A 13,822-nucleotide genomic window follows, 5' to 3' on the forward strand; every position below is an offset into this window, starting at 1 on the left:
CCAATCAGTTAAAGACTGTAATACAATAAAGACACCTCTCCCACCAAAACAGGGGGTTTTACCAGCAGACTGCCTTTGGACTTGAACTTCACATTGATTCTACACTGGGTCTTCAGCCTGCTGGACCACTGAGGAGATTGGTAAAAAGAGCTGACTGCAATGCAGGAGACTTGAGTTCAATCCCTGGGTTGGGAAGATCCCCTTCTATCCACTCCAGTATTCCTGCCTGGAGAATTCCTTGGACAGAGGAGCCTGACAGCTTACAGACCATGAGGCTGCAAAGAGTCAGACACGACTGAGTAACTAACACACAACACACACACAACAGCTGATGTAATCACATGAGCCAATAACTTAAAATCAATTTCTCTCTCTGTGTAAAAATAAATATGTGTATATATAAAAGGTATGTGTGTATACATATATAAAAGACATATATAAAATGAACAATATAGCTTACAAAATGGAAACAACTTAAGTATCTAGAATTAACATTTAACACAAAAATTTCATGTATTTATGCTCTGTAGCTCACATGAGACTTAAGTACTTTTGAATGACCTGTAAATGAAAAAATAAATTAAGGGGGAAATGTAAAGAATCAAACCATGTTAATAATGAAGATAGGTCTATTCAACCACACAGATTAAAGGTCTCTATACGGAAACTGATTTTAATGCCATATATATCTTGCCCTAAAATAATTTATTTCTCAATAAAGTAATTTATTTCTCAATGACATAGTAATAGCAGCAGCTTCAGTTCTATATGGTGTTACACATTATTACCTGGATTAAGAATCTGGTGCTCAGATGGCCCAGAGAGTCTGCCATGCAGAAGAATAAAAAAGAGAGAAGAGAAGAGAAGAGAAGAAAAAACAGCCATAGCCCTCCAACTACAGCATCGGAAGGAGTTCAGCTAATGAAGAAGATAGAGTCATAGATACATTGGGAAGCAAGATGGGTGGATTGAAGATTGGATGTTTATAATCATATTAATTCCTTTCCATGTTCAGAAGAGGTAGAAGTAAAAATGTGCTACAATGAAATCTGTTCTAAAGGTCTAGGATTTCCTCAGTGCCCCTCATCCCATGAAGGCTGCTAGTGGGCAGCACAAAAGGGAAAGCTGCCTGGGGTAGCCTCACCCTGTAGTAAATGTGACTCAAGGAATATCTCGAATTCTCATCAGTTACATTAAAAAGTTTTCCCTCTCTTGAGGATGAACCAGGAAAGAAAAAGGTCACCTCTGTTCTACAGAACATATATGGGTTAGACTATAGAGAAGAAAGCAACAAGCAATTATTAAAACATGCAAATCCTTATATTCACAAGGAATGATAAGGGGGGAAAAGACATTATGTTGTCACAGAGGTAAGGAATGAAGGAAGAGTATTGTACCTTGGAGCAAGAGAGAGTTTAATGAGGAAGAAATGATTAATAGTTAGGAATGATACTGAAAGGTTGAAGATAATAAGAAAAGGTCACTGGTGATTATATGTCTAAATTTTATGACCCATGAAGGGTTATAACATTAATTTTTGAGACCACCGGGTCAATTCTAAATAATTCTAGAATATGCAAAACCTAGCATGGCATTTATTTACAGAAATCAAATTTCTGAAATAAACTTGCATTCAGCAAGCCTTCCCATGAAAGAAAAATGTTTGTGCTAACATGAATCTAAGATAGAGGTTTTTAAAAACCACATTTATATTCCAAATTTTTACAAATACATTTATTACTTCATATTAAAGAGATTATCCATCTTGTTTCTTCTTTCCCAGAAATCCCTGATTTATCTTGAATGTAATATATATAAAGATGAGGCTGCTTCTTTCAGAAAACTTTATCTGAACTTCTGCACTCACAGAACACTTTGGTCTTGAATCAAATAGAATTTAATTATTCCCCCAACCTGGAACTGTTTCTTGTCTATTTTTGGACTCACATTTATTTTTTAATATTGACAATGAGAAGTACTGGGTATTTTGTTTGTTTGTTTGTTTTGGCCTTACCACATGGCTTCAATTATTTAGAATTGACCTGGTGGTCTCAAAAATTAATGTTATAACCCTTCATGGGTCATAAAATTTAGACATATAATCGCCAACTCAGTGATCTCTTCTTTTTATCTTCAACCTTTCAGCAACATTCCTGAGTATTAATCATTTCTTCTTCATTAAACTCTCTCTTGCCCCAAGGTACAATACTCTTCCTTCATTCCTTACCTCCGTGATGACATAATGTCTTTTTTCCCCCTTATCATTCCTTGCAGGATCTCAACTCCCCAACCAGGAATCAAACCCAGGCCCTCGGTAGTGAAAGCTCAGAGTCCTAACCTCTGGACCACCAGGGAATTCCCTGGACTCAAACTTCAGCAATATTTCTAACAGAGCAGTTAAATAATGCATATTTATTGAGTAAATAAAATGAATGAATGATGATCAAGTCATTCGGAAAACAAACATAAAACATGCTACCATTGTTATATTTTGACTCTAGCTTGGGGCATCAAGCTTATAGAAGTGAAATCCATAGTACAAAATAACATATATGGAAAAAATAGTACGAACTGAGTAGAGGCACAGAGAATCAAAATTAACAGAATAGGACTATGGTTACTCGGGGAAGGCTTCCTGAGGGAAACCAATTTCAAAGCTAATTGCAGAGACTTTGGCAGGCATGGAAAAGAAGTCTATGTGGGAGTGTGTACTTTTGGAAATAAGGAAACTATCCAAGACTGCAGGAGAAAGAGGAGCAGATACTTAAAGCTAGTTTCATGAAAAACAAAAAAAGTTACACAGAGGAAAGCAAGCCAATCTACTTGAATGGACTGAAGAGTGTCTGCTTGCTGGTGCAACAGAAGCAAAGATCAGTTGGAGAGGACCGCTGAGGTTACCAGGAGCAAGAGTTTGGATTTAATATGGAAGGCACCAGGGTGCTCTGCCCTAAGGGTCCTTGAGTAGGAATGACATGATGAAAATGATGCTTGAGAAAGATTATTCCTGCAGCAGGGGGTCAATAGCCTAAAACTCGAAAGGGGAACATTTACACCTACCACATTCACCAAAACATTACGCTCTGCCAGCCTCACAGACCTCAGTGATTATAAGAGACTATTTTTGAAGGCCCTGCACTTTTGGTGGCATATTTCGCTTATAATCTTTGCCAAGGGATTTCTTGTCTCTTTCTTTTCTCTTATCTTTCTGCTTTAACAAATGCCCTGCCGCTGACAAAGATAGGATCCACAATCATTTATTTTCTGCTGCCTGTGGCAGGTTGATGAAAACGGTTGCATTTTAAGCTACTTCTGTGTGTTTCCTTGATGGTGACTTCAGCTGTGACAGGGGCATTAACCTTAGGGGTGAGGAAACAATTCTTACTTCATGCTTTCTCAGCTCAGAGCTTCTCCTCAGCAGGGAGAAAGCAAATCACGTACATTATTTGAAGCAATTTTGTGATTTATCCACTGGGTACTGACCTACAATCAAGTGAACTTTGCTTAAAACCTCTGCATGGATTTTTAACTGCTGTGTGGGGCGAAGGGAGACATATTCACGCATCCACCTTCTCAAAAGCAAACTTCTCTAAAAAAAATTGTCCAAAAAGCCGAAGAGTGTGCTGTATCTTTAACCTTAAATTGACCTATATCCAGTTTTAAAAATAGAGTAAATTCTCATTTTATTTCTTAAAATCAGATGCTAGTTGCATATGCACACCAAATACAATGGAGAGAGGATTCCTTGAATTTGGTTTCCTCAAAATTTATGTCACAGACTTAAACACCATTTTATAAATGGATACTAAAAAATAACAAATATTGAATTATTTTCTATGCCTGTCCAAATGGATCTTACCAAAGAATTTCAACTGGAGATGATTTAAGAAACTCACATCTAGATTACTGATGAAGTTATCAAATTATGCTTAAAAGTATAGAGTTCTGTTTCACTAACAACTTATTTGATTGCAAAATGATGAATCAAATTGATGAATTTAATGATTAATCAATTTTTCATTAATACATTTAAAATGAGAATACATTTTTTTTGAGTTCTAAAGTTTAAATTTTATTTTATTTTTAAACTTTACATAACTGTATTAGTTTTGCCAAATATCTTTTATCCTACCCTTCACTTCAAAGCAATGGTTTACTACCTCCTGGGAATTTACTGATCTGACACTCTTTGATCTCATGTCAATGATTTACTTCTTCTCTTAAAAAAAAAAGAACATGAATTAAAAACATTTTTTTAACTAAAATTTATTTTTGATACTTTGAAGATGGAGACCTTTTAGGATGGCATATTACAGGGTTGACTATCAGGGCCACTGTGAAGTGGCATAGCTACTTTACAGCAGGATATTTCTGGGCAATGTGTCAGACTGCCAATTTCAGAGGGTGCCATGTAGAGTAGGACCTGGCAGTCAGCAGTTGAAGAGGAAAATGCTAGGACAGTGAAAACTGACAGCCATATGATCCAGAATTGCTTCTCCACACTGTCAGTGGTAAATTTTATGATTACCTGAGTGATGGGCTAAAGGACTGAATAAATGAGGACTTAACAAGAGCAGAAAGACTCTATGTAGAAGGAATACCTCACTCCTAACAATGCCAAAAGAATGGTTCTGACCAGGAGTTCTGATGACAGGCATAAGAACTGGCCTGGAATCTTGGAAGTAATAATAATAGGCAATAATTAGTTAATGCTTAGTCTCTGCTGTATATTGCTTCAATGGTTTCACATGGGTTATAACTCAATTCTTATAATCAACCTATGAGGGAGATATTTTATCACTGTCAGGTTTTTTTTTTTAATGAATAGGGAAACTGGGGTACAGAAAAATTAAGTAACTGACCCTAAGATTATACAACTATTAAAGGATGGAGAAGAATGTGAAACTAAATATTATAAAATATAATATACTTACAGTATGTTAAAAAATGTGATATTAAAAAGAATTATGTGCATGTATATGTGTATTAAAATAGGCTGTCTGAAATGTATTAACAATAAAAAATTTATATTCAGTATGATTATGTCTATGTATTAAATATGTATATTTAAATATTTAAATATATAGAAGTGAAATGAACTGAAAGTCACTCAGTTGTGTCTGACTCTGCAACACCATGGACTGTAGCCTGTCAGCCTGCCAGGCTCCTCTGTCCATGGAATTCTCCAGGTCAAAATACTGGCATGGGTAGCTTATCCATTATTCAGTGCATCTTCCCAACCCAGGAACCAAACCAGGGTCTCCTGCATTGCAGGTAGACTCTTTAGTAGCTGAGCTACCAGGAAAACCTAAATATATAGAAAGATATATTAATTGAAACATTAATTTTATGATAAATATATTTATGTATAATAGAATATTAATTTAAAAATTAAAATACAGTTGATGTACAATATTATGTTAGTTTCAGGGATACTACATAATGATGTGAAACTTACAAATATTATGAAATGATCACAAGTCTAGTAAACCATGTGTCATTATGACAATTGTTTAGTCACTCAATTATTTTGTTTTGTTTTGTTTGTTCTGTTTTTTAGATTCTACATATAAGTGAGACCATGTGGTATTTTTTTCTCTATCTGACTTATTCCACTTAGCATAAAACCCTCTAGATACATCTATTGTTACATACTTTGGGTTTTTTAAACAGCTGAGTAATATTCCATTGTGAAGTCATGGAAGGAGGTAAGCTCAGAGTTTTTCTTCTTCATCATTTTGTCCACATATCAAGATATTTATTACTTTGTAAAGTGTCAGAAATCTGAGCTTCATTATTTTCTGCTGCTGAACAGAAAGTTAAACTTTAAATGATGATCTTGGATAATCAGCTAAGATTTCACAGCCAGTTTCTCCTTGCTGCATTTAGTTAATATGAGAAAGAATAGAAAAATTTTAAAAGGAACTGTTAAATTCCTGTTTTAAGTTCTGAAATGGGCCAAGGTCTGACTACACTAAGTTTGCTGGAGAGATTAGACATGCAGCTCATGCAACCAATCAACCACTGAAGCAGAAACACTGCTGGCTTGGATTAAAGAGGGGCAGAGATGAGATGACATGAAAAAGGGGTTTGGGATTCTAGGACTTTACAGGCAGGATATGGGCCAAGAGAGCCACTCAGCTGTGAACACCTGTTAACCTTCAGGAAAACGAAAGGACAATGCTAAATATAGCTCAGAGGTATGCAGGGCTACTGCAGCCAACATGGAACCAGAGAGCTCAGGTCCTGGGTGCTGAGCCATCTTCTCTAATAGAGAGAATAGAGCTACTACTGAGGGATCAGAGGAAAGGGCCACCTCTCAAATCTCAACTGAAAAATAGACATGATGTTTGAATAGAGCTACTACCTAAGAAAACATGTGGATAGCATATGTCAACATGGAAGATACTCAACATTATTAGTCTTTTGTTGTTGTTTAGTTGCTAAGTCGTGCCTGACACTTTTGTGACCCCAAAATCACACTGAGATTTACCAAGCCAAACTTAATAGTGTGGCTAAAACTAAAAAGGTTGATTAAACCCAAAGTTAATGAGGATATGAATGAACTGGAAATTCATAAACTGCTTATGGGAATATCAGATGCTACAATCACTTTTGAAAAGTCATTTGGCAAATTTCATTTTAAAAGTTACACGTAACACCTACCATATGGCCCAGCCCTTCCTAGGTATTTACCCAAGAGAAAGAGAGAAAAAAAAAAGCCCAAGTCCATACAAGGATTTGTACATGAATATTCATAGTCTCCAACTGGAAACAATTCTGATGTCCATCAATAGATGAATAGATAAACTGGGGTATGTCCATATAATGGAATGTTGCTCGGCAGTAAAAAAGAATGAACTACATATGATACACACTCAGACATGCCCTAATCTTAAAATAGCTAAGCTAAGTGAAAGCAAGCAAAGAATACATCTCTCCAGAGTTCCATTTATACAAACCATATAAAATGGGAACTACAGTGCCAGAAAGCAGATAAGTGGTTACTCTGAGCTGGGCACTAGCGGGCAAGGATTACAAATGATCAAGAGAAAACTTTTTGAGTGACTGATTTGCCTGTGTGTTGATTGTAGTGGTTGTTTTATGGATACACACAAATATAAAAATGTATCTATCTCTACACTTTAGTATATGTGGTATACTGTATATCAGTTATATCTCAATAAAGCTGTTAAAAATATACCAGGTGAATTTTCCCATCTCATTAATTATTTTTCTAAACATCTTGCATAATATACTATCACACATATAAATCACAATTTATATATTCTCCTAGTTATTTAAAAATATATTACTTAATACTTTATCTTATATATTTTAATATAATGAACAAAATATACACTGGAAGTTGCTTTTCATATTTAGAGAATCTAGCAGTTATTTCACAATGGATATAGAAAAATAGCTGTAAATTTTGGGTAGAGTCCTTTCTTCTTTCTCAATACAATTTTTAAAATCTTTGTTAGTGGTCGTTGAAATTAAAGCATAATGAAACAGATATTTGAGAAACATTTGTTAAATAGTTATGTGTGGCGGAGACTGTCAGGACAAATTTTGAGTTATGTTCTAGCTTCTTGCTGGGGATACATTAAAACTATATTTCTAAATGTTCTTAAACTTTTAGGTGAGGCTACATGATGAAGTTTTGTGGTCAGTGGGTTGTTACAAATAAAAGTGATGCATGTCATCTTCAGGGGTAGGCATATGCATTTTCTAATGTCATTGTCTATGCTGCTTTTCCTGGTTTGCTACCTGGATATGATGTACCTACTGGAGGACTCAAAAGCCTCACAGGATGATGTGACCATCAACACACACAGCCCAGGTTCCTAAATGACATGGAGCATATAGCCTTTCCTCTACCAACTAATTCACAATAATTTATTACAGAAAGGAAAATAAGCCCTCCTGTACTAAGTCACTGAGATTTAGAAATAGTGTGCTATAGAAGTTAGCATATGGTGACTGGGGCTTCCCTGGTGGCGCAGTAGTAAAGAATCTGTCTGCCAATGCAGGACCCATGGGTTTGATCCTTGGGTCTGGAAGATCCCTTGGAGGAGGTAATAGCAATGCACGCCAGTATTCTTGCCTGGAAAATCCCATGGACAGAGGAGCCTGGTGGGCTACAAGGGGTTAAAAAAGGGTCAGACAAGACTTAGTGACTAAACAACAGCAATAATATAGTGACTAAATATACCTTTGTTGTGGATATCATATACTAAATGAATATATGATTATATTTAAAAATGGATGAGGTTAGCCCAAAAGAGAATTACAAAGCAAGTCTAAGATATATGAAGTGAATTTTGGTTTACTTTTTACCATTTCAGGTATTTTCTGCTTCTTCTCATTTCAATGCTATAAAAGATATCAAGTACGTGTGGATAAACAGGAGGATAAAGGTGATATAAATACATTCAGCAAGAAACAATGCTGACCTTAAAGATGTCAGGGAGTCAACAGTTTAAAATGACTTGTAAAGCAGGAATAAACAGAAGGGGCACAGTTGTTGAGATGATATAAATAAGAAGTTAGACATATTTGAAATGAAAGTCACTCAGTTGTGTCCGACTCTTTGCGACCCATGGACTGTACAGTCCATGGAATTTTCCAGGCCAGAATATTGGTATAGGTAGCCGTTCCCTTCTCCAGGGAATCTTCCCAACCCAGGGATTGAACCCAGGTCTCCCGCATTGCAGGCGGATTGTTTACCAGCTCAGCCACAAGGGAAGCCCAAGAATACTGGAGTGGGTAGCCTATCCCTTCTCTAACGGATCTTCCTGACTCAGGAACCAAACTGGGGTCTCCTGCATTGCCTGTAGATTCTTTACCAGCTGAGCTACCAGGGAAGCTCATTAGACATGTTTAAAATTACTTAGATGTTTGTTTTCTTCAACTTAAGTTTTGGTTGCTTTATCAAGCTAAGTAGAATCCATTTAAGTTTTATTATCCATGAAATATACTAATCTGTAGTAACTTCTACAAAATTCTACAACTCTCCTTTCAGAAGGACTGTGACCTTCTTGGATATACATGATCACTCTTGTATTCCTAGTAACTTGGTTGTTATTTCTCATTTTCCAAAGGAACACACAGTTTAAATGTGAAGTACTTCCTGTCTGTGGCTTGTTTTTCCTAGTCGGTAGCTCTGCAAAACTCTCCAGTGCCCATACTGAGGTAAGGAGTTACCCTCAGCAGTTATTGGTCAGTTGTATGTGACCCCGCACTTACAGGGCCTGAACCACGTAAGGCTTTTTAATTTCCTGATACCTAAACATTCAATGCAGAGAAGCTTTGGAATACAGTCTAGGATTTCTCTACAGAATGTCACTCTGCCAATCAGTTCAGGTACTCATAGAAATAACCACGATATCATACTAAGGGCATTAGATTTGTTCAATTTAAGCTGGAGACATACTCTGCCATTTACTTGCATGTAAACTTGGAGGGACTTACTAATGTAGGCCTCTTCAGTTTCTGAACTATAGAATTTTGATTATAACTTACAAAATAATAGACACATTTTAATTACACTGTTTAATAAATATAAAATATGTAAGACAAGTACTAGGCATTCAGGAAAGATTTCATTATTCTTTTGCAGATATAGAAGAAGCCTTCTAGAATCTTCCTTCTCAGTAAGTGCCAAGGGTCTTTCAGATTGAGATACTGGAATAGCGTGGGAGTTATCCAATCAGATCCAGTTTGGACCCCAAGCATCAGCATTAGGAACCAAGTCAAAATTAGCATCATGCTGGTAGAATCTGCCTCATAGACCTACATGATATGATGTGCATAAATTAAAAATATATATTAAATAACATGAATTTGGAATATTAATATGAAAGTTACTCTAATATTAAACAAAATTAAACTAAATTAAATGTGAATGCCCTTCTTATATTAGGTATATGATTCTTCCTGTTCAGGATACCAATTGTATTAATTGTGGCCAACTTCACATATTCTTATTACTTTATCATGCCTTGGATATAGTGGGTTTGGTGTTCTTATTAGAGTTACCACAACTGCGCCACCAAACTCAACTGCAATTGGCATATGTATATTTTAGTGGAATGAGGATTGAAAGAAAGAAATGTCTGCCATTTATTAACTACAGGCAATACTTGTTCATTGCTTCAGATTTCAGAGAGGGATTTTTTTTTTTTTTTCCAGTACTTAAAAGTTAGGCTTGGATACTTAAATCCTTATTTTCAAAATAACAATAAGCAAATACAGGATACAGGATGCTTGGGGCTGGTGCACTGGGATGACCCAGAGGGATGGTATGGGGAGAGAGGGGGGAGGGGGGGTTCAGGAAGGGGAACACGTGTACACCTGTGGTGGATTCATGTTGATGTATGGCAAAACCAATACAATATTGTAAAGTAATTAGCCTCTAATTAAAATAAATAAATTAAAAAAAAAAAAACAATAAGCAAAGACCTTGTGGTCAGCTCCAGTATTCTTGCCTGGAGAATCCTATAGACAGAGGATCCTGGCAGGCTACAGTTCACAGAGTTGCAAAGAGTCGAACACAACTGAGTGACTAACACAACACTGTGGTTGACCGCTTCATACATACGTTTGCTTGTACATTTGCAAAGATTTTTATATCCATACTGCTTTCTTGACAGATAAAATGTCAATAACAATTTGAAAGGAGTATATTCTATGACTAACTGGAATTGATCTCACAAAATTATTCACATTTGTACACAAAGATATTTGTATAAGAATGAGCAATGTATCATCAGCACTAAATATTAAAAAATATAATTGCACACAACCCTATGGACCATAGCCCACCAGGCTCCTCTGTCCATGGATTCTCCAGGCAAGAACACTGAAGTGGGTTTCCATTTCTACCTCCAGGGGATCCTCCTGACCCAGGGATCAAATTCACATCTCTTTCAGTTCCTGCATTAATAGGCAGCTTCTTTACCAATTGTACCACCTGGGAATCCCCAAAACAGCATGGCATTGCACAAAAACATACATACAAATCAATGGAACAGAAAAGAGAGCCAGAAATAAACCCATGTATCTATGGATAATTAATCTTTGACAAAGGAGACAAGAATATACAGTGGGAAAAAGACAGTCTCTTCAGCAGGTGGTGTTAGGAAATTTGGACAGCTACATGTAAATCAATAAAGTTAGAATACACTCTTACAAAATATACAACATCAAAAAAATCCTCTTAAAATGGCTTAAATACTTAGGCATGAGACATGGCACCATAAAACTCTTACTCCTAGAAGAGAACATACGCAAAACATTCTCTGACATAAAGAGTATCAATGTTTTCTTAGGTCAGCCTCACAAGGCAAAATAATTAAAAGCAAAAATACATAAATTAGACCTAATTAAATTCATAAGCTTTTACAGAGCAAATGAAACCATAAAGAAAACAAAACGAAAAAACAAACAAATGAAAACTACGAACTGGGAGAAAATATTTGCAAATGATGTGACCAACAGGGACTTAATGTCAAATATATACAAACAGCTCCTTCAATTCAATATCAAAAAAACCAAACAACCCAATCAAAAAGAATACTTAGATATTTTTCCAAAGAAGACATACAGATAGCCAATAGGCACATGAAAAGAAAGCCATCATTACTAATTATTAGAGAAATGCAAATCAATACTACAATGAGGTACAACCTCACATCAGTTATAACGCGTGCATGCTTAGTAACTTAGTATAGTTCAGATCAGTCGCTCAGTCATGTCCTACTCTTTGCGACCCCATGAATCGCAGCACTCCAGGCCTCCCTGTCCATCACCAACTCCTGGAGTTCACCCAAACTCATGTGCACTGAGTCGGTGATGCCATCCTGCCATTTCATCCTCTGTCGTCCCCTTCTCCTCCTGCCCCCAATCCCTCCCATCATCAGGCTCTTTTCCAATGAGTCAACTCTTCACACGAGGTGGCCAAAGTACTGGAGTTTCAGCTTCAGCATCAGTCCTTCCAATGAACACCCAGGACTGATCTCCTTTAGAATGGACTGGTTGGATCTCCTTGCAGTCCAAGGGACTCTCAAGAGTCTTCTCCAGCACCACAGTTCAAAAGCATCAATTCTTCAGCACTCAGCTTTCCTCACAGTCCAACTCTCACATCCATACATGACCACTGGAAAAACCATAGCCTTGACTAGACGGACCTTTGTTGGCAATGTAATGTCTCTGTTTTCGAATATGCTATCTAGGTTGGTCATAACTTTCCTTCCAAGGAGTAAGCATCTTTTTTTTTTTTAATTTTTAAACTTTACAATATTGTATTCGTTTTGCCAAATATCGAAATGAATCCGCCACAGGTATACACATGTTCCCCATCCTGAATCCTCCTCCCTCCTCCCTCCCCATACCATCCCTCTGGGTCGTCCCAGTGCACCAGCCCCAAGCATCCAGTATCGTGCATTGAACCTGGACTGGCAACTCATTTCATACATGATATTATACATGTTTCAATGTCATTCTCCCCAATCTTCCCACCCTCTCCCTCTCCCACAGAGTCCATAAGACTGTTCTATACATCAGTGTCTCTTTTGCTGTCTCGAACACAGGGTTATTGTTACCATCTTTCTAAATTCCATATATATGCATTAGTATACTGTATTGGTGTTTTTCTTTCTGGCTTACTTCACTCTGTATAATAGGCTCCAGTTTAATCCACCTCATTAGAACTGATTCAAATGCATTCTTTTTAATGGCTGAGCAATACTCCATTGTGTATATGTACCACAGCTTTCTTATCCATTCATCTGCTGATGGACATCTAGGTTGCTTCCATGTCCTGGCTATTATAAACAGTGCTGTGATGAACATTGGGGTACACGTGTCTCTTTCCCTTCTGGTTTCCTCAGTGTGTATGCCCAGCAGTGGGATTGCTGGATCATAAGGCAGTTCTATTTCCAGTTTTTTAAGGAATCTCCACACTGTTGTCCATAGTGGCTGTACTAGTTTGCATTCCCACCAACAGTGTAAGAGGGTTCCCTTTTCTCCACACCCTCTCCAGCATTTATTGCTTGTAAACTTTTGGATAGCAGCTTTTAATTTCATGGCTGCAATCACCGTCTGCAGTGATTTTGGAGGCCCCCAAAATAAAGTCTGACACTGCTTCCACTGTTTCCTATCTATTTCCCATGAAGTGATGGGGCCAGATGCCATGATCTTAGCTTTCTGAATGTTGAGCTTTAAGCCAACTTTTTCACTCTCCACTTTCACTTTTATCAAGAGGCTTTTTAGTTCCTCTTCACTTTCTACCATAAGGGTATGTCATCTGCATATCTGAGGTTATTGATATTTCTCCTGGAAATTTTGATTCCAGCTTGTGCTTCTTCCAGCCCAGGGTTTCTCATGATGTACTTTGTATATAAGTTAAATAAGCAGGGTGACAATATACAGCCTTGACGTACTGCTTTTCCTACTTGGAACCAGTCTGTTGTTCCATGTCCAGTTCTAACTGTTGCTTCCTGACCTGCATATAGGTTTCTCAAGAGGCAGATCAAGTGGTCTGGTATTCCCATCTCTTGAAGAATTTTCCACAGTTTATTGTGATCAACACAGCTAAAGGCTTTGGCATAGTCAATAAAGCAGAAATAGATGTTTTTCTGGAACTCTCTTGCTTTTTCGATGATTCAGCAGGTGTTGGCAATTTGATCTCTGGTTCCTCTTTTCTAAAACCAGCTTGAACATCTGGAAGTTCATGGTTCACATACTGCTGAGGCCTGGCTTGGAGAATTTTGAGCATTACTTTATTAGCATATGCTGCTGCTGCTGATGCTAAGTCACT

Source organism: Bubalus bubalis, chromosome 4 (genome assembly GCF_019923935.1).
Source record: "Bubalus bubalis isolate 160015118507 breed Murrah chromosome 4, NDDB_SH_1, whole genome shotgun sequence".
NCBI classification, from domain to species: domain Eukaryota; kingdom Metazoa; phylum Chordata; class Mammalia; order Artiodactyla; family Bovidae; genus Bubalus; species Bubalus bubalis.